Source organism: Oncorhynchus kisutch, linkage group LG21 (genome assembly GCF_002021735.2).
Source record: "Oncorhynchus kisutch isolate 150728-3 linkage group LG21, Okis_V2, whole genome shotgun sequence".
Classification (NCBI taxonomy): Eukaryota; Metazoa; Chordata; class Actinopteri; order Salmoniformes; family Salmonidae; genus Oncorhynchus; species Oncorhynchus kisutch.
In genome coordinates, this window is record NC_034194.2 from 7,083,712 (window position 1) to 7,106,386 (window position 22,675).

A 22,675-nucleotide genomic window follows, 5' to 3' on the forward strand; every position below is an offset into this window, starting at 1 on the left:
TATTTATGATGAATGTAAGCTTTACCTTTTCGTAGCTGTCAAAAAAGTCACATTTGCTCTCATTCAGTGCTGTATCATCCGGCCTGACAAAAATACATACAGTTACACATGTTTTTTGATGATGTGGCTAGTGTAATCTGCTCTAAGGAAAACAAGTGGGCTCAGACAATTAGATTTTTGGGGGTCCAAGGTGGGTCCAATAAATTAGATTTACAACAAAACAGTCCCTATGGGCATGATTACCAAATTCAGATTTACATGTGATTTAACCTCCATCAAATGGTGTTATGGCTGCCATAATACCATTTGATGGAGGTTAAATCACATGTAAATCTGAATTTGGTAATCATGCCCATAGGGACTGTTTTGTTGTAAATCTAATTTATTCTGAATCCAACATGGCCAACATGATTACACTCAAACACCTTTGCCTGCATATACACTCAGTGGCCAGTTTATTACACTCAGTGGCCAGAACTAAGAACAGATACAGCCCTTGGTTCACCCCAGACCTGACTGCCCTCGACCAGCACAAAAACATCCTGTGGCGGACTGCAATAGCATCGAATAGTCCCCGTGATATGCAACTGTTCAGGGAAGTCCGGAACCAATACACGCAGTCAGTCAGGAAAGCTAAGGCCAGCTTCTTCAGGCAGAAGTTTGCATCCTGTAGCTCCAACTCCAAAAAGTTCTGGGACACTGTGAAGCCCATGGAGAACAAGAGCACCTCCTCCCAGCTGCCCACTGCACTGAGGCTAGGTAACACGGTCACCACTGATAAATCCATGATTATCGAAAACTTCAATAAGCATTTCTCAACGGCTGGCCATGCCTTCCGCCTGGCTACTTCAACCTCGGCCAACAGCTCCGCCCCCCCCGCAGCTCCTCGCCCAAGCCTCTCCAGGTTCTCCTTTACCCAAATCCAGATAGCAGATGTTCTGAAAGAGCTGCAAAACCTGGACCCGTACAAATCAGCTGGGCTTGACAATCTGGACCCTCTATTTCTGAAACTATCTGCCACCATTGTCGCAACCCCTATTACCAGCCTGTTCAACCTCTCTTTCATCTCGTCTGAGATCCCCAAGGATTGGAAAGCTGCCGCAGTCATCCCCCTCTTCAAAGGGGGAGACACCCTGGACCCAAACTGTTACAGACCTATATCCATCCTGCCCTGCCTATCTAAGGTCTTCGAAAGCCAAGTCAACAAACAGGTCACTGACCATCTCGAATCCCACCGTACCTTCTCCGCTGTGCAATCTGGTTTCCGAGCCGGTCATGGGTGCACCTCAGCCACACTCAAGGTACTAAACGACATCATAACCGCCATCGATAAAAGACAGTACTGTGCAGCCGTCTTCATCGACCTTGCCAAGGCTTTCGACTCTGTCAATCACCATATTCTTATCGGCAGACTCAGTAGCCTCGGTTTTTCGGATGACTGCCTTGCCTGGTTCACCAATTACTTTGCAGACAGAGTTCAGTGTGTCAAATCGGAGGGCATGCTGTCCGGTCCTCTGGCAGTCTCTATGGGGGTGCCACAGGGTTCAATTCTCGGGCCGACTCTTTTCTCTGTGTATATCAATGATGTTGCTCTTGCTGCGGGCGATTCCCTGATCCACCTCTACGCAGACGACACCATTCTATATACTTTCGGCCCGTCTTTGGACACTGTGCTATCTAACCTCCAAACAAGCTTCAATGCCATACAACACTCCTTCCGTGGCCTCCAACTGCTCTTAAACGCTAGTAAAACCAAATGCATGCTTTTCAACCGGTCGCTGCCTGCACCTGCATGCCCGACTAGCATCACCACCCTGGATGGTTCCGACCTAGAATATGTGGACGTCTATAAGTACCTAGGTGTCTGGCTAGACTGCAAACTCTCCTTCCAGACTCATATCAAACATCTCCAATCGAAAATCAAATCAAGAGTCGGCTTTCTATTCCGCAACAAAGCCTCCTTCACTCAAGCCGCCAAGCTTACCCTAGTAAAACTGACTATCCTACCGATCCTCGACTTCGGCGATGTCATCTACAAAATGGCTTCCAACACTCTACTCAGCAAACTGGATGCAGTCTATCACAGTGCCATCCGTTTTGTCACTAAAGCACCTTATACCACCCACCACTGCGACTTGTATGCTCTAGTCGGCTGGCCCTCGCTACATATTCGTCGCCAGACCCACTGGCTCCAGGTCATCTACAAGTCTATGCTAGGTAAAGCTCCGCCTTATCTCAGCTCACTGGTCACGATGGCAACACCCATCCGTAGCACGCGCTCCAGCAGGTGTATCTCACTGATCATCCCTAAAGCCAACACCTCATTTGGCCGCCTTTCGTTCCAGTACTCTGCTGCCTGTGACTGGAACGAATTGCAAAAATCGCTGAAGTTGGAGACTTTTATCTCCCTCACCAACTTCAAACATCAGCTATCTGAGCAGCTAACCGATCGCTGCAGCTGTACATAGTCTATTGGTAAATAGCCCACCCTTTTCACCTACCTCATCCCCATACTGTTTTTATTTATTTACTTTTCTGCTCTTCTGCACACCAATATCTCTACCTGTACATGACCATCTGATCTTTTATCACTCCAGTGTTAATCTGCAAAATTGTAATTATTTGCCTACCTCCTCATGCCTTTTGCACACATTGTATATAGACCCCCCCTTTGTTTTCTACTGTGTTATTGACTTGTTAATTGTTTACTCCATGTGTAACTCTTTGTTGTATGCTCACACTGCTATGCTTTATCTTGGCCAGGTCGCAGTTGCAAATGAGAACTTGTTCTCAACTAGCCTACCTGGTTAAATAAAGGTGAAATAAATAAAAATAAAAAATAAAATTAGGTGCACCATCCCGTTCACAAAAATGATTTGCGCCTACAGACAGCGAGTCATGTGGTCGTGGTTTGCTATATAAAGCAGGCAGACAGGCATCGAGGCATTCAGTTATTGTTTGATTGAACATTAGAATGAGCAATACTAGTCACCTAAGCAACTTTGAGCGTGGTATGATCATCGGTGCCAGGCGCGTAACAGTTCAAGTATCTCAGAAACGTCTGGCCTCCTGGGCTTTTCACGCAACACTGTGTCTAGGGTTTACCAAGAATGGTGCGACAAACAAAAAACCTCCAGTCTGCGGCAGTCCTGTGGGCAAAAACAGCTTGTTGACGAGAGGTCGAAGGAGACAAACCTGCAAATAACGCCGCAGTACAACAGTGGTGTGCAGAACAGCATTTCAGAACGCACAAATCAACGGTCCTGGTATTGCAGCAGACGACCACAATGGGTTCCACTCCGATCTACTAAAAACAAGAAGAAGCGGCTCCAGTGGGCACGTGATCACCAACACTGGACAATTGATGAGTGGAAACACATCGTCTGGTCCGACAAAAACCCAATTCTCGGTGCTTCATGCTGATGGCAGAGTCAGGATAGGTCGGAAATAGCATTAGTCCATATACCCATCCTTCCTGGTGTAAATGGTACAGGCTGGTGGCGGTGGTATAATGGTGTAGAGAATGTTTTTTTGACACATGTTAGGGTCCTTTGACACCAATTGAACAATGTTTCCATGCCACGAAGAATTCAGGCTGTTCTGGATACAAAGGGGGGTCCGACCCAGTACTAGATAGGTGTACCTTTTTACACAACCGTATGTTGCCCTTGTTTATTTTGTATTGAATGTGTTATTCGGTCTTTATAAGGGACTCAAAAGGCTCTTGGTATATCTAAGATAGGGTTTCTGTTAGAAAAATGAGGCGACGGACATTTGACCAGTGTATTTTAATTTACCGGACATTTAAGAAATTTTACGGACCCATATGCATTGGTTGCGTAACCAGATTATGGCGTCCACCCACGGTTCTCAGAATGAAAGAAATCACATTTTGTTTATGGTAATTAATCTTAACAGAACATGCAACTCGTATGCAAAGGAGTTGCAAACGACATTCTTACCGAATTCCGATGAGCAATTTGAAGATGTTAGAATACATAGGCTGCGTGTCCTATGGGAAGGCTATGGGAAGCTTTCTCTAGAGTAAATTGCCAAAATTGGCCGTTCAGCCGTCGTTCATTCATATATTTGTATGTACATATTCGTATTCATTCCTTTACACTTGTGTGTATAAGGTAGTTGTTGTGAAATTGTTAGGTTAGATCACTTGTTAGATATTACTGCACGGTCGGAACTAGAAGCACAAGCATTTCGCTACACTCGCATTAACATCTGCTAACCATGTGTATGTGACAAATAAAATTGAATTTTGATTTGATTTAATTAGCTTACTCCTATCTATACAGAAATAAATACAATCACTCAAAATAGGCTACTACACCAGAAAGCAGGATCTTTCTTTGTTTTGTTTTTGTGGTTTGTTTGAACGGGCCAGCAAATTGGGCAGAGCGAGCGGCAAATACCAAATAGATTATTGTTGAGTTGCGACTGTCAGTGAAAAGCAAAGAGACCCAGCCAGCCATATAGCAGTATTTCTAAATACAAATCGCGGAAAAACTGTTTGGAAAACAAATGGCTATTGCTGTAAAGAGAAGACAATGAAAAGACTCCAAATTGTCTTTTAGTTCAACTTAATTGGGAGAAAAGTAGCCTAATATTGACCATATCCCCGGTGAGTGTACATATTCAGTCTTTATCAATGGGTCAAACAAAATGACGATGGACGTCATTGTGTTTGTGTCTCCCCTTCTCGTAGGCCTAATACACGGATCAGACAACGTCATTTTTTTTTGTCAGTGTCAGCAGAGTTACCCAAAGTTACCCTGTAACTTTTGTTGTAAAAAAAAAAATATTAAATAGATTTTGCTAATGTCTCCAGTCATATACTGTAGTGTAGTAGAACTGCATGAAATGTGTTTATAAAAAGGCTAACATTTTCCTGTGCAAAGAAAGGAGGATCTGATGTAGCCAAAAGCCTACTCTAAGCCACTGCACACTGCATTGAACAGTCTTCTTTGCGAACAGTGATTGATTTATATAATTAGTTTAAAGTATGACTATCCAATCTATTCATCACATTAGGAATTGTAGGCTATATTACATAAATCTGTGAGGATGCGTGAAATTCTTTATTATAAAGGTGCACTTTTATGGTGACAATTAGCTTCCTCAAACTTGAAACTGCCACATGAACTTTTCCTCAGCCAACAAGACGTGTAATGAACAGCAAAATCACTAGCCTATGTCATTCTACTATCCCCCATAGTAGAATAGTTTACCCATTCTATTGGTCAGCTTGTCCTTCAGTGCGAGAAAGAAATGGCCTATTCCAAGCAGACTCTGGGACAGTTCTGGGGCGATAGATCCCAAATTCATACAACCGGTAGGCCAAGGCCAAGGCCAAGGCCAAGGCCAAGGCTACCCCCCCCCCCCCCCCCCCAGATCAGAACGTTTAGCATAAAAGGTTGAACAACTATAATTTCTTCACATTATAAGCGCAGCAATGCAGACAAGGCAGCAGGCTACGCATGAATGTTTGTTCCATAATGTAATTAGAGGGAAAACACCATTGTGAGCAGTTTCATGTGACAGAGATTAAAATAACCATTAAAAACTGCAACAAATATCATAGGTTGCTAATATGACTAGGATTGTGCCTTTGGTTACTGGACAATGAAAGAAAGTTGATTTGAAAACCAATAGAACATGAGAGAAATGCTAGTTTCAATGGCATATGGAAGTCTTTATAAAATATCTGCATGCACGTTTTTGGATTTTGGCAATGCTACTTTGAAGCAAGGGAAGACATGCCTCATAATATGTAGTAAAACATTCAGGTTTCAAACAATTAAGTATATGTTTTCAAAATGCATACTGCCTCCAGCTCATTGCAAAGTGACGTGTGAGATGCTGAAGCCTGGCTAGTTGTCTATGCACTTCAATGGCAAATGGGAAGTGCGCTTCAATTACCAGTTGAGAAAGAAAAATTGTAGCTTTTATAAACTATTGAAATAGTTTTTTACATGCCTTGTTTTAGTATGCTTTAGAATTGTTGATTGTGCTTATTAAAGCACATGTTTCACTCCAGCAGCAACAAACCGCCATTTGAGCTGTATCAGCAGCTCTAGGGTATATAGATTTTATTGATGTATTATATTAAGTTAAAATAAGTGTTCATTGTACATTCAGTATTGTTGTAATTGTCATTATTACAAATAAATATATAAAAATCGCCCGATTAATCGGTATCGGCTTTTTTTTGGTCCTCCAATAATCGGTATCGATATCGCCGTTGGAAAATCATAATCGGTCAACCTCTAGTACAAACTCATCTATTAATCTACTACTGTATGCATATGTCTGTATGTGTCTGTTACTGTGTGCATCTGCTATTGTGTGAGCCCAAAGCTGCCCCTGCCAATAATAAGAGTCCTACACGGCTGGGCCCTCTCCCTAGACAGTAGGGGGATGGGGTGGAGAGGGGGTAGGGGGTAGGTGTAAAGTACTGTAGAAAGAGTTACAGGTAAGCACTTTATATGTACGAAGAGGGTATGTGTGAAAGAATAATGGTTTTATTCAATAAAATCAGATTCTATTACACGTTACAATCAGAATGCTTCTGTAATGTGCAGCCCAGGACTTTCTCTCTTCATTGACATAGGCCTAGCCTACTTATTTATTCCTAGGACTAAGCAACCCTTAAACAGGTCCTGGGTTAAATGGCAGCTGTTACTGTTATCTTTTTTAGTTTTTTTTTTACCTTTATTTAACTAGGCAAGTTAAGAACAAATTCTTATTTTCAAAGACGGCCTAGGAACAGTGGGTTAACTGCCTTGTTCAGGGGCAGATCGACAGATTTTTACCTTGTCAGCTCGGGGATTCGATCTTGCAACATTTGATCTTGCAACCTTGTCATGTAATGGCATGGTTAATCTGCTAAAGAAAGAGAATATTGTCTATTAGGCTGGTCTGTTTTCATAATCCAGCCCCTCTCTTGCTAGGTTTCTCTGTCTGTTTGCCTTTGCCTCTCGGTCTGTCTCTCTGTCAGTCTGCTCCTCTGTCTCTGAGGTTGCCTCATGCGTTGGTAATTGCATGAACAACCACAAGAGGGCCTACTTGAATCATATTTAGGCTACACTGTGCTATTATGCAGAGTAAACTATTATAAAAGAGCTCGGCCTGTAAAATAATAAATAGTATGGTACCAAAGAAAGATTCTACGTCAATTCAGAGCACAATTCCGACCATTTTTTTTACAACCAGATGATTGTCATTTTATTGACTATAGTCCTACAAAAATTGTACCATAACATTTAAATGATTATCACATTATAGGCTTCTATTTTCTTTATTTTCGTGACAACATGTGCTTGCTTATTATCCACAACCTTCAGAAAACTATTTTGACGGGCAGAGGGACACAGAAAGGTGGCACTGACATGCTGAATGGCAGAGTTTCTATTGACGCTGAGCCAGAGTGAGCTCATGCCAATACCCGCCCTCTAGTGCCCGATGAATTAAGGAGTCATTGTCAAGGCCAGTTCCTCTCTATCCACTTCTCCATTCACTATCCCTCATTCACAACAAATGTGTGTTTGTTGGTCTGTCGCAGTAAAGTGCAACTCTGGCTCCCCATCCTTTCCCATTAGCAAGCCCTAGATATGCTGAGACTTTGTAACACTGTTCTCTGCTGGTCATGTTCATTTTATGAAAATAATGTCTCACATGTCTTATTCAAGACAGGAAGGCTGACCGTTTTCTATCACACATTGTAGAATACATAAAACAGAGAGGTCATGTCTTAATTTCAAAACAAGAAATTAGCCTCCGAATTCAAAACATTTCTCGGTCTCCCTGCACAAGAAGGAACTAAAAAGACACAGCAAAGGTTGAATACTTAAACTGTCTATATAAAAATCTGAGCCATACAATAGTGTCACAACACTGTCTTTACAAAGACCCTTCAAAGCTAAAAGGACCTCCCCAAAGGATTTATGCATGTCTGCCTACACATGAAAACTTGTTTTCAAAGCAGAACGTGGAATCAATAGAGGCGTCTGAAAACACCACTTAAAGGCCAACTCTGAGATATTTACCAGAGGTGTGGACTCGAGTCTTGAGCTAGCACAGTGAGAAGGTTTTGTGGTGTTGCGAGTTTGAAACTGAATCTGGAAAATATTGTATTTTTTTGGCTATATGTCTAAAGATAGCTGTATATGTCTAAAGACATCGCACTAACTTAAGTACTTATGGGATAAAGATGTAACATATTCTGGTAAATTAATCTTTATATTTGTGAGGAAGAAAAAGTATACAGACAGATCATGCTTTCCATCTGACCAGCAGGCCGTAAGATTGCTCTGGACTCCAGAGAAGGTGTCAATGGGACATGATATCCGTAGTCGATATTGACTGCTAACATGAATGACTTTCAGCTGAAAATGCTGATGTAAAACAGTTTATTTCTGTATCTTGCATTTTGAAAATGCATCACCATTTATGTCTGTAATGACAGGCCATATTTGCGCAGCGATGGTAGGTGCATGTTCACCCTGTGCGCGTGTGCGTGTGCATGTGCGCTGGCATCGCTCCTTTTTGGGGGCCGCAGGTAAAAAATATATATAAAACCACTGTGCTAGAGAACAGATTGCTGATTTGATGTACAGCTATCGGATCGGGTGCAGCGCAAATGTCAAATTGTAGGGGAGATGCCATAAATGAATATGCAGCTCCAAAACATTTAGGTGATCAAGAATATTAACCGTTTACTTTGCAAGTTCAACAGCAATGGGGCATCAAGCAACAATAACTAGCATAGGCCTACTGTTTTTTGGCACGAAAGTGATAATTTTCTTATGAAGTTTTTGCATTTGGAATTTGTTGTTAAAATAAATTACATAATCAAAATGTGTTGTAGACAAAATAATGAAAACGTTTTTTTGGTAGCCTCAATAAATAGACAAAGCTTTCTAGATTTGAACAAGACATTGCCTGTATAGATTTTCTTTTATACTTGACTTGAGACATGCTCTTAGAATACACGACTTGGACTTGACTCGAGACTTTCTACCCAACTTGAGACTTGGACCTTGTGACTTGAGACTGGCTTGTGACTCGAATAATAGTGACTTGGTCCCACCTCTGATATTGACAGCTGTTCTTGATCATATTGGCCTAGCCTATCCATTGATTCTTGAAGAATATCCCTAAATGCTTCATGAGTTTAGTTCAACGGTCGAGCCTAACTCCATCATAACCAAATGGTTGTTGTTTTTGTTTATGAAAAATGTATTTGTAAACAAACACTTGGCTTTTAAAAAAAATTGTTAAAACTATCATGGTGGTCGCCTCAAGGACTGTCCATCAATCCCCATCCCTCAGCTTTATTGCAAGCTTGCCATTTTGTTGTTGTTCAAATTACAGAGTGGGGCCTTAAAATAATGTTGGAGAAAAGGGGTTTAGCAGACATCAGCCAGGTCTTTCCTGTACATGTGGTACTCTCTGGCCTTGTCACTTCAGCATTCCTGAGGCCTCTGGGGATTTATAGCCATTTAAAGGGCAAAGTCAGTAGGTTAGAGTGCCTTCAGAAAGTATTCAGACCCCTTGACATTTTCCACATTTTGTAACGTTACAGCCTTATTCTATAATGGATTAAATTAAATACAATCCTAATCAATCTTCACACAATGCCTCCTAATGACAAAGGAAAAACATGTTTTTAGACATTTTTGCACATTTATAAAGAAATACAAATAAAAAACATAAATTCCTTACTTACTTAAGTATTCAGACCATTTGCTATGAGACTCAAAATTGAACTCAAGTGCATCCTGTTTCCATTAATCATCCTTGAGATGTTTTTACAACTTGATTGGAATTCACCTGTGGTAAATTCTATTATTTGGACATGATTTGGGAAGGCACACACCTGCCTATATAAGGTCCCACAGTTGACAGTGCATGTCAGAGAAAAAACCGAGCCATGAGGTCGAAGGAATTGTCTGTAGAGCTCCGAGACAGGATTGTGTCGAAGCACAATGGGGCAGGGTGCCAAAAAATGTCTGCAGAATTGAAGGTCCCCAAGAACACAGTTGCCTCCATCATTCTTAAATGGAAGAAGTTTGGAACCAGCAAGACTCTTCCTAGAGCTGGCCCCCCAGGCCAAACTGAGCAATCAGGGGAGAAGGGCCTTGGTTAGGGAGGTGACCAAGAACACGGTGGTCACTGACTGAGCTCCAGAGTTCCTCTGTGGAGTTTGGAGAACCTTCCAGAAGGACAACCATCTCTGCAGCACTCCACCAATCCGGCCTGTATGGTATTGGCCAGATGGAAGCCACTCCTCAGTAGAAGGCACATGACAGCCAGCTTGGAGTTTGCCAAAATGCACCTAAAGGACTCAGACCATGAGAAACAAGATTCTCTGGTCTGATGAAACCAATATTGAACTCTTTGGCCTGAATGCCAAGTGTCACGTCTGGAGAAAACCTGGCACCCTCCCTATGGTGAAGCCTGGTGGTGGCAGCATCATGCTTTGGAGATGTTTTTTAGCGGCAGGGAGACTGGAAGACTAGTCAGTATTGGGGGAAAGATGAACGGAGCAAAGTACCGAGAGATCCTTGATGAAAACTTGCTCCAGAGCCCTCAAGATTTTAATTTTTTTATTTTACCTTTATTTAACTAGGCAAGTCAGTTAAGAACAAATTCTTATTTTCAATGACGGCCTAGGAACAGTGGGTTAACTGCCTTGTTCAGGGGCAGAACGACAGATTTGTACCTTGTCAGCTGGGGGAATCGAACTTACTACCTTTCGGTTACTAGCCCAATGCTCTAACCACTAGGCTACCCTGCCGCCAGATCTCAGACTGGGGTGAAGGTTCACCTTCCAACAGGACAAAGCCCCTAGGCCCACAGCCAAGAAAACACAGAAGTGGCTTCAGGACAAGTCTCTGAAAGTTCTTGAGTGGCCCAGCCAGAGCCCGGACTTGAACGTGATCGAACATCTCTGTTGAGACCTGAAAATACCTGTGCAGCAACACTCCCCATCCAACCTGACAGAGCTTGAGAGGATCTGCAGAGAAGAATGGGAGAAACTCCCCAAATACAGGTCTGCCAAGCTTGTAGCGTCATTTCAAAGGAGACTCGAGGTTCTAATCGCAGCCAAAGGTGCTTCAACAGAGTAAATGGTCTGAATACTTATGTAAATGTGATTTCATTTTATTTGTAATACATTTTGGGGGTATTGTGTATAGATTGATGAGGGGGGAAAACTATTTAATCCATTTTAGAATAAGGCTTTAACGTAACAAAATGTGGAAAAGGGGGTCGGAATACTTTTTTTCAACCTTTGCACACCTGGATTGCACACTATTTGCACATTATTCTTTTAAAATTCATCAAGCACTGTCAAATTGGTTGGTCATTGCTAGACAGCCATTTTCAAGTCTTGCCATAGATTTTAAAGCCGATTTAAAGATGCACTATGCAGAAATCGCTCCGCCATTTCCTGGTTGCTAAAATTGTAAGAGTTTGCTTAATTTCAGTTTATGTGACAAAACAAGTATAGTTTAGAGAATCATTGCAGGGCTTAACATTAACGCTGGAAAGAGGAGTTTCCATGTACTCGACCTGTCGACACAGAGGGAGATATCATGTACTGCTCAACATGTCAGATTTCCCCAATATATCAGACATGTAAGTTAATCAAAATAGTTTAAACTGTTCTAGCGAATGTTGATTATAGCAACTCGGTACCGACTGACAGGTTCACAGGCCAAGTTAGCTAACGTTAGAGTCAATTAACCCCCAACAGGTTACATTGATATGCTAGCTATTCAGGGACAGTTTGGGATTTTGGCAATGAAGCACTTTATCTACTTCCTCACAGTCAGATGGACTTGTGGATAACATTTGTATGTCTGCATGCAGTTTGAAGGTAGCACAATTACTCACTAGCGTTATTGCACTAACGCTAGTCACCATTAGCTAGAAAAAATACATCTAACCAGAGATAGTTTTGGGGAGATGGGGAACTTCTATGGAATCGTATTAATGCCCAATATGCACATTGCCAATGCGTCATCAATGGTGCATTCTAGGCGATTCTGGGACAAGGAGAGCTCTCCTTCAAGGAGTGAATGGGAGTCAATTGGGCGCTAGCACAGAAACCCAACATTAGCATGACAATTAGCTCAGCAACCGCATAACGCAGCATGACAACGATTGGTCGACAGTCTGCTGGTTGGGGCATTATACATTTCTCCATTCATTGCCCAATGGAATTCCAATCTCTGGTCTAACATCTAGACTAGAGTAACCAAATGTGATAAATAGTGGATGGCCTAAATATTTGTTTTTGCAGCCCTGTAGTAGAGGTCGACCGATTAATCGGAATGGCCGATTAATTAGGGCTGATTTCAAGTTTTCATAACAATCGGAAATCTGTATTTTTGGACACTGATTTGGCCGATTCCAATCTCTGGTCTAACATCTAGACTAGAGTAACCAAATGTGATAAATAGTGGATGGCCTAAATATTTGTTTTTGCAGCCCTGTAGTAGAGGTCGACCGATTAATCGGAATGGCCGATTTTTATTTTTTTACACCTTTATTTAATCTTTATTTAACTAGGCAAGTCAGTTAAGAACACATTCTTGTTTTCAATGACTGCCTCGTTCCGGTGCAGAACGATAGATGTTCACCTTGTCAATCTTGCAACCTTACAGTTAACTAGTCCAACGCTCTAACCACCTGATTACATTGCACTCCACGAGGAGACTGCCTGTTACGCGAATGCAGTAAGCCAAGGTAAGTTGCTAGCTAGCATTAAACTTATCTTATAAACAACAATCAATCAATCAATCATAATCACTAGTTAACTACACATGGTTGATGATAATACTAGTTTATCTAGCGTGTTCTGCGTTGCATATAATCGATGCGGTGCATATCGTTGCTCCAATGTGTACCTAACCATAAACATCAATGCCTTTCTTAAAATCAATAGACAGAAGTATATATTTTTAAACCTGCATATTTAGCTAAAAGAAATCCAGGGTAGCAGGCAATATTAACCAGGTGAAATTGTGTCACTTCTCTTGCGTTCATTGCACGCAGAGTCAGTGTATATGCAACAGTTTGGGCCGCCAATTATGACATAAGGTTGTGCAATGTAACAGGAATATTTAGACTAATGGATGACACCTGTTAGATAAATACGGAACAGAATAAACGTCTTGTTTTCGAGATGATAGGTCATTAATATGGTCGAATCCGGAAACTAAGGCTCGTATTTCTGTGTGTTATTATGTTATAACTAAGTCTATGATTTGATAGAGCAGTCTGACTGAGGGATGGTAGGCAGCAGCAGGCTCGTAAGCATTCATTCAAACAGCACTTTCGTGCGTTTTGCCAGCAGCTCTTCGTTGTGCGTCAAGCATTGCGCTGTTTATGACTTCAAGCCTATCAACTCCCAAGATTAGGCTTGTGTAACCGATGTGAAATGGCTAGCTAGTTAGCGGGGTGCACCCTAATAGCGTTTCAAACGTCACTCGCTCTGAGACTTGGAGTAGTTGTTCCCCTTGCTCTGCATGGCTAACACTGCTTCGAGGGTGGCTGTTGTCATTCTGTTCCTGGTTCGAGCCCAGGTAGGGGCGAGGAGAGGGACGGAAGCTATACTGTTACACTGGCAATACAAAGTGCCTATAAGAACATCCAATAGTCAAAGGTATATGAAATACAAATGGTATAGAGAGAAATAGTCCTATAATAACTACAACCTAAAACTTCTTACCTGGGAATAGTGAAGAGTCATGTTAAAAGAAACCACCAGCTTTCATATGTTCTCATGTTCTGAGCAAGGAACTTAAACGTTAGCTTTCTTACATGGCACATATTGCACTTTTACTTTCTTCTCCAACACTTTGTTTTTGCATTATTTAAACCAAATTGAACATGTTTCATTATTTATTTGAGGCTAAATTGAGTTTATTGATGTATTATATGAAGTTAAAATAAGTATTCATTCAGTATTGTTGTAATTGTCATTATTACAAATTTTAAAAAATTGGCCGATTAATCGGTATCTGCTTTTTTTGGTCCTCCAATAATCGGCATCGGCGTTGAAAAATCATAATCGGTTGACCTCTACTCTGTAGCATTGCATGAGTTTAGCGCCATCTAGGGTAAACTTGGGCATGAAATTTAAATGGGGTCCCCTGAGAAAAACTGTAAATGTGTCAATTAAGAAATGTTTACACTATGAGAACATGCTATCATGTTATTACTTTGTGTTGGGACAGCCTGCAGGACATAGAATAGAAGAATATGAACACACAGCCAGTGTTATGTATGTCGCTATGGTAACCAGCAGCAGGTAATTTGCCTGGCATAGGTTGGCATAGGTTAGTATTCTATTCAGTACTATACAGTAATTAATCAATTCTGCCACACAAGGGAAAATGGAACGGACATATTAGTCATTTAGCAGACGCTCTTATCCAGAGCGACTTACTGTAGCGAGTGCATACATGTTTCGTACATCAATGAATTCACTGATGTCACTGATGTACTGTATTCAGATTCAGTTTGTTATAGTTTCCATATTGTTGGAGAGTCTGGGGTTGTCCACTTATTATCATTTCGCATCTGTCAAAAGTTTTTTTTGATACTACAGAATCTTCAGTTTCTGACAAATATTTGTAGCTATTGGACAAGTAAAATATCATCCCATTTGCCAAGCCCTGCATCTAAACCGTTGTGAAATATATTTTCCATAACCAAAAATATTGTATTTTCAGTTGTTTGAAGCTGGTATACAAAACATATTCAAACTAAGAGCAAACATGGCATCTGTGACAGAGAGGGAGAAGCGTTCATCCATGTAAACGGGTAAGAGAGTCTAGCTAGCTAACGTAAACTCACCCTATTCCTTACAAATGTGTGCAACCGCAACATTCAAACGAGGCTACAAAGAAAACTAATGGGACTGTAGCGACTGTGTTGACGTCAAAATAAGGGGGGTGAACTAGGTTTCTATTCAAGCGTTGATCGATATGGTAATGGCTCGAGAGTACTGGAGAAAAGTTGACAAAACTGACCCTCCGTTACATCTTGAACTTGTCATGTCATAACGTACAGCACACATAAAGCAACTATTTCTGACTTACAATATCTCTCCACCAGGTGTAGCACTTCTATCATCCTTTAAAAACAAGAAATGGACAGTTACGGGGGTAAGGGGGGATACCTAGTCATTTTTTTCATCATCATTGCATGCGATCATCATTCTCAAAGCTGCTGTTTACTTCTAAGATCACTTTAGCACCACCCTAAAAACCTGATTCAAATTCGACACAAACCTTCAAATAGGTATGTAATGACACATTATATAAACTCTTTATAGTGTTTTATTTACATTTTAGAGGCAATAAGGTGATAAGTTGGACAGATTGAGTGAAAAAAAGCCATTTCTCTCCTTCTCACTATCACGCATTAGTTTCGCTTCCCCACCCGCCATTTTTAAAAAGACCTGACGGGGCTCAATGTCTGCTTGAATTATGCAGAAACGGGCAGCATTTAGGACATGTAATTGATTATGTTGGAAAGGGGAGAAATTGTGCTTTACAATGGTATTGACATTACAGTTGATCTGGAAGTATTATGTTTTTGGGGGGCTAAAATAAGGGCAATTGTACGTACCAAGGCGATGTACGAGTTTACGTTACATTTTTTGATATTATACATTTCTTATTCTGTCAAAGTCGTTTTCATTGCAAGTTAAAGTGTACTGTTAGCTAGATAGCTTACGTATTATGTATTATCTGTGTGGTAATAGTTTTCTTATCGCATAGCAATTTGCATTGCTAGTTATAGCCTAATGTTAGCAAGGTAGCCAACATTTAACCTGGTTGGTTAGCTACCTGCAAATTCATGCATGGTAGTAACATGAGTTGGAATTATAGTTAATTGTTTAGCTAGCTAGCTAACCATTGCAATGTACTGTTTACACCTTCTGTATCCTGTGCATGTGACAAATAAACTTTGATTTTATCTGATATAGTATGTGAAGAAAAACATGACCTGCACCAAAGTCAGATTAGGATATAACGGTAGGCCAACAAGACAGTGTCCCAAGTTCTAAAATTATCTGGTAGAATGCCCTGCTTTTATTTTGACACTCACATCCAACTGTAAGCTATTTTCTGTAATTGGCTCGGATAAATTTGTAAATAATGATCTTTTTTTCTGTTTATTTTCCTGTAATAATTAATACAAATGAGCTAAAGTGAAGACGTTGTCAGGTATATGATATGGTCATTAACATTAGCTAGCTATCTAACAAGCTAGAACCTAACCAGGTTTGCCTGGTTTGCTAGATTGACATATACTAAATAAATGTTTAAACAGGTGGATTTATTGGTGTTAAAATACACCAGTTATGCTATTTTGGACCACCAGGCTGATGATGTGCATGATATCAGCAGCCTGGTGGTCCAAAATAGCCTGTAGTTTTTGTGTTTATACTCTTTCATAACGACAACGACAAGTTGGATGTCAGACGACGGTAGAAGGTTCATGATGTCACTGCGACAGCTGTCGATTGACATAGTATAAACCAGCCTTTAGTCTTGAAATCTTTGGTTGTTTAGTACATAGCCTAACGTGAACATTTTCTCAAAAGTGGGGTTACAAGTTCATCAACTTTCAAAGCAGAATAACTTTCCCATTGTTCCTGAACTGTAGTGTATGATATACCATGTTCATGTCTCTACTTTTACCCAATGTAAAAAAACACAATTTCAAATTTTGCTACATAAGACTGAAAGCCGGTGGGTCACAGATAGGCTGCCTACTATAGGCCTACTTCCTGTATCTCTCTTCCAAGAGAAAATGGACCTAGGGGTATTCATTATGTCTTCTACAATTAACCTCATCTAAGACTTGCCAATGGGATCTTTCATGCTCTTAATGGTATCCTCATTTAGCCCAATGACTGTGACATCTTTCTGTACCACAATGGCTGGATGCACACTCAGGCAAACTCTTATGTAACCTAATCTATGTATCTATAGGCTACTGTAGTCATCCCCACATAGTCTTTTCAGTGAAATCGGTGCAAACGCACGTCTCGAGATCGGTGCTCATGCACTGGGAGGGAGCAAGCGGTTTTAAGTTGCCGCTGAGTCTAAAATTAAACTGTCGATATGACTCTGGCTTCTTAATGTGCTAAGATAAGAAGCTGGTGTAAAGTCATGGGTATAGAGATAATCGATGGTCAGCTGGATTCTAAACTTAACCTCCTAGAGCTGCAGTATCGTAACATTCTGTACATGCACATGTCATATCAAGACACAGCACTTCATATTCTGTGTACTGTATAAAACTCAAAGAATAAATATCTAGCCCAGGGGTTCCCAAACTTTTAAACGCTTTGCCTTTAACCCAGTCATTACTGTCAGATTAGAACAGTACTTCTGCATATGAACGGACTACAGTGAGATAATCTTTTTTGTCTGTTTTGCCTGACTTGTCTATACTGTACCTATTTGAAGACAGTCTTGCAGTGTAAAACCTCTTAAATAATTACAAAAACTGGGTATGGTTCATTTTCATTTCCAATTACTCAAAGTGTATCACACACACACACACACATTGGTTTTCACACAAGAAGATATTAGCATTTGGCATAGAGAATAATAAACCATTTCTCCACAAAATCAACATGAAGACTTTCCATTTGTACATAAGATGGAGTATGCCGAATTGATAGCCTCGTTGTTTAAAGAAAATATACTTTGATTTGTGATATACTTTAAACCTGAATAGATAGGCTAAAATAACAATATTATTAAATACATTAACATACAGTGCCTTCGGAAGGTACCCCTTGACTTTTTTCACAATTTGTTATGTGCCTGACATGCACTGTCAACTGTGGGACCTTATATAGACTAGAGGTCGACCGATTAATCGGAATGGCCGATTAATTAGGGCCGATTTCGAGTTTTCATAACAATCGGAAATCTGTATTTTTGGAAGGCGATTTATTTAACTAGGCAAGCCAGTTAAGAACACATTCTTATTTTCAATGACGGCCTAGGAACGGCGGGTTAACTGCCTTGTTCAGGGGCAGAAAAACAGATTTTTACCTTGTCAGCTCAGGGATTCAATCTTGCAACCTTACGGTTAACTAGTCCAACGATCTAACCACCTGCCTCACGAGGAGCCTGCCTGTTACGCGAATGCAGTAAGAAGCCAAGGTAAGTTGCTAGCTAGCATTAAACTTATCTTATAAAAAACAATCAATCAATCACTATCACTAGTTATAACTACACATGGCTGATGATTTTACTAGTTTACCTAGTGTGTCCTGTGTTGCATATAATCGATGCATTGCGCATTCGCGAAAAAGGACTGTCGTTTGTCGTGGAAGATTCAGAATTTGTTGGTAACATATATGTAAGATGTTTTATATTCATCAAATGTGTGTAAGTTAATTCTCATCAGAATGGTATTTTTGTATAATACTGTGGCGAGGTTGCAGTTATCTGTTCTATGTCAAGACTAAGTTGCATGGGCCGCTGAGAGGGGAGAGGTCAAAGTGTCATCATGTGTAAACATATCTTTTACTCCCTACCTTTCAGTGTCTGGAATCATTCTATGCTCCCTCTAATGTTGTTTCTATCTTAACCTATAGCCTCATTCTCCTCTCCGTGAGTTTGTCCAGGAGTTTGTATTTAGAGTGGGTTGTAATCTAAATGACAATTTGATATATGCCTGTTGATATGGAGGATTGGTTTATGGTTCTGGGGTTTGGGAAAGGAGACAAAGCTGAACGATGAATTATGTCTATGTTGGCTGACTATGTGATCTTTGCTATAAAGGATCCCATTTTGCCATTGAGGGGGGACTCTCAACTTTTCATTAGAGATACTGAACTGTTGAAAGTCAAAATGCTATAGAGCTTATATAATAAAAAATGGACGTTGATAACTAACTCTGACTTGTGTGTGTGGTTTGCTCCCATGATTTGGTAAATAGAGGAAATTTCCACGACACGTTGCGCCAACGTGTACCTAACCATAAACATCAATGCCTTTCTTAAAATCAATACACAGAAGTATATATTTTTAAACCTGCATATTTAGCTAAAATAAATCCAGGTTAGCAGGCAATATTAACCAGGTGAAATTGTGTCACTTCTCTTGCGTTCATTGCACGCAGAGTCAGGGTATATGCAACAGTTTGGGCCGCCTGGCTCATTGCGAACTAATTTGCCAGAATTTTACGTAATTATGACATAACATTGAAGGTTGTGCAATGTAACAACAATATTTAGTCTTAGGGATGCCATCCGTTAGATAGAATATGTAATGGTTCCTTATTTCACTGAAAGAATAAACGTTTTGTTTTCGAAATGATAGTTTCCGGATTCGACCATATTAATGACCCAAGGCTCGTATTTCTGTGTGTTATTATGTTATAACTAAGTATGATTTGATAGAGCAGTCTGAATGAGCGATGGTAGGCACCAGCAGGCTCGTAAGCATTCATTCAAACAGCACTTTAGTGCGTTTTGCCAGCAGCTCTTCGCAATGCTTCAAGCGTTGTGCTGTTTATGACTTCAAGCCTATCAACTCCCGAGATTAGGCTTGTGTAACCGATGTGAAATGGCGAGCTAGTTAGAGGGGTGAGCGCTAATAGCGTTTCAAACGTCACTCGCTCTGAGGCTTGGAGTAGTTGTTCCCCTTGCTCTGCATGGCTAACGCTGCTTCAAGGGTGGCTGTTGTCGATGTGTTTCTGGTTCGAGCCCAGGTAGGGGCGAGGAGAGAGACGGAAGCTATACTGTTACACTGGCAATACAAAGTGCCTATAAGAACATCCAATAGTCAAAGGTATATGAAATACAAATGGTATAGAGAGAAATAGTCTTATAATTCCTATAATAACTACAACCTAAAACTTCTTACCTGGGAATATTGAAGACTCATGTTTAAAGGAACCACCAGCTTTCATATGTTCTCATGTTCTAAGCAAGGAAGTTAAATGTTAGCTTTCTTACATGGCACATATTGAACTTTTACTTTCTTCTCCAACACTTTGTTTTTGCATTATTTAAACCAAATTGAACATGTTTCATTATTTAAATAAAAAATAAAAAAGTCAAGGGGTCTGAATACTTTCCAAAGGCACCGTATAGGCTAATAGGCCTAGGTTACGCTATTATATAGATCACCCTATAAGACAAATGAAGCAGCAGGCCTATACATATAGTTTATAAACCTAACGTACCAGATGTAAAGGAAACGCTTGAACTGGATTCCCCACATTCTGATCATGACAAGAAAGAAAAAAACTCTCAGGGGAGGATTTCTTCTGGACTGTTCAAACAATTCAGTAAATGTAGAGGAGTTAAGATGGAGTGTTGTCTTGTTAATAATACAGATTGGAAACAACTTCAGAGCGCAAGCTAGCACGTGCCGTAGCTCGCTGTTAGACAGATATATGCTAGCTTTACCTAGCAATAATGCCACTTTGTGGCAAGAACTTAATCTAGAAGAAAACAGACACTATAGGCCTCTGCTATATGTTTCACCGGGGAATGTAAAACGCATGTCATTTCCCCATGAAAACTTGATGTTTCCGGTTTCTTCTGACCCGGCTGAATTTATGGATGTGACAATCTAACTTGTTATCTTGAAACCTTACTGATTAGCTGCATAATCAACTTGCCCTGGGGATTGTCATTTCTAGATGGGTACTGAGTGATTGCATTGTAGCAATATAATGTAGCCTAGACAACAAATAAACTACAATACTCACAGTGACACAGAAGAGTAACAAGGTATAGCCTACATCCAGTAGGCTGAGATATTATGACTTACTCAAAAAAAAATATATATATATTATTCAGTGAGCAATAATATATTTACGATAGACAATCATTCATGCAATGCATCCATTCATTGGGGCGGAAGGTAGCCTAGTGGTTAGTGTGTTGGACTAGTAACCGGAAGGTTGCAAGATCGAATCCCTGAGCTGACAAAGTACAAATCTGTCGTTCTGCCCCTGAACAAGGCAGTTAACCCACTGTTATTGAAAATGAGAATTTGACTTGCCTAGTAAATAATAGTGTTGCCAAATGGCATCTCAAATTCTTACCAGGCCATCGGATGGCATCTCCAGGGGAGTCAATTGGGTATGGAAGGGTCACCAACAATTTGCAATAGAATACTAAAATCCTTCCAATCCTGATTAAATGCAGTTTAGCAGTACAACCCCGCTGACTTTAGGACCATGCGGACGCCTGGGAACAGGAGGGAAGGCTGTTTGTAAGGCTGGCTTTATGGAGAGGGCATCGACGCATATGCTGGGAACAGCGTAACTTTTTATCTAAACAGTTCAGAGATAAAGATGGCTGTAGTTAGGTGACACACCTGGGCATCTCAAATCATCCCTTGGCCATAGACTAATAATTTGCCTGACAACATTCTAAGAAAGTCTTAAATTGTTCTAGGAAAGGAGTTTGAGAAATCGGAGGTTTCTGTATATTAGTAAACGGTCACCAGAATAGTGATTGAGGATGAGCAGATACAGTCTACAAATACATAATATGTTGTGCAGGTGTCCCATGATCGGCAGAGAAACTATACAGACGTGGTAAATTAGCTTTATGTCAATGGGAGCTGGCCATCTCTGCTGATTGCAGAATTATTCTCATCCATCTAACGCTATAGCTAGCTTCAAATATTAAATTGAAACTGTCAGTGAGTCCCAAACAACTATTGTAATTGTGTGGTTAAAAAAATAGATGCCACCATTGTGTCCAAATGATGCGAAAGTGTACAGCTACCAAAGATGTGTATATACATTGACCTAGCCAGGTAGTTAGTTAATTAGGCAGCTAGCTAGCCGGATAGCATGCTAGCTCTACGGCCCCCGTTATCATCATGCAGAGTAGCCAGACCCCACAAAAGCAGGCAACACTTCCAGTAAGCTAAAGTGGGATGGCACATAGCCAAACATGCATGAATAACAATATCATATTTGCAGACGTCTCATGCTGGAAAGAACAATAGTCTGATACAACCCTGTTATTTTAGGGGAAAAGGATAGAAGGGTAAGGTAGCTACCTTATTTTTATCCAGGCAGTTGTGGCTAACGTTAGTGCTTGGATCAGCCGAAACAAATGGTGATGATAAACCAGTAACCTAGCACAGTCTCGCGTGGTTCTATGATGTTGGGGTAAATGCTGACTTTCAATATTGAAAGGTAATAGAAAATCCTAATATTTCATGTAGCTAGAAATACACATAATTATGTCAATATTTTGTCCTATGGCGTGCTCTCAGTTCCTGAGAAAGCGTCCAAGGGTGGGTGAAACCAATTCCTCGATAGGTGTGCATGAGTTGTAAATAATTGAATGTGTATTTATCCCTTTACGACAAATACCAGACGTAATGCGCATGACATTTTCAGATATTTTTTATTATTCAAATTTTTATTATTTGGCCATTGTAGAGAACGAAACGGTATGCTTTTACAATAAATATAAAAATCACAAACGTTACTGCAGTTGCTGTTTCAGTGCAAACAGGAGACATGGCAACCTACGCATACCACAGAGTTTCTATACGCAGAGTCGCAACATCGCGAGATTTCCGGGAACGACTACAAAGCAGTCTAAGAGAAGTGAAAAATTATTCCTTCGTTCTTA

General features: G+C 40.5%; 1 protein-coding gene across 2 annotated transcripts in view; it reads right to left on the reverse strand.

Moving 5' to 3' along the window:
* Positions 1-22,345, reverse strand: part of ttll7 (tubulin tyrosine ligase-like family, member 7) — a 182,376-nt gene extending 160,031 nt beyond the window's left edge. For both annotated transcript variants that reach the window (XM_020455543.2, XM_031800718.1), the window contains exon 1: positions 22,092-22,345. The gene's annotated coding sequence lies outside the window, so the exon portion shown is untranslated. The remainder of the gene's footprint in view (positions 1-22,091) is intronic.
* Positions 22,346-22,675: the final 330 nt, after the last annotated feature.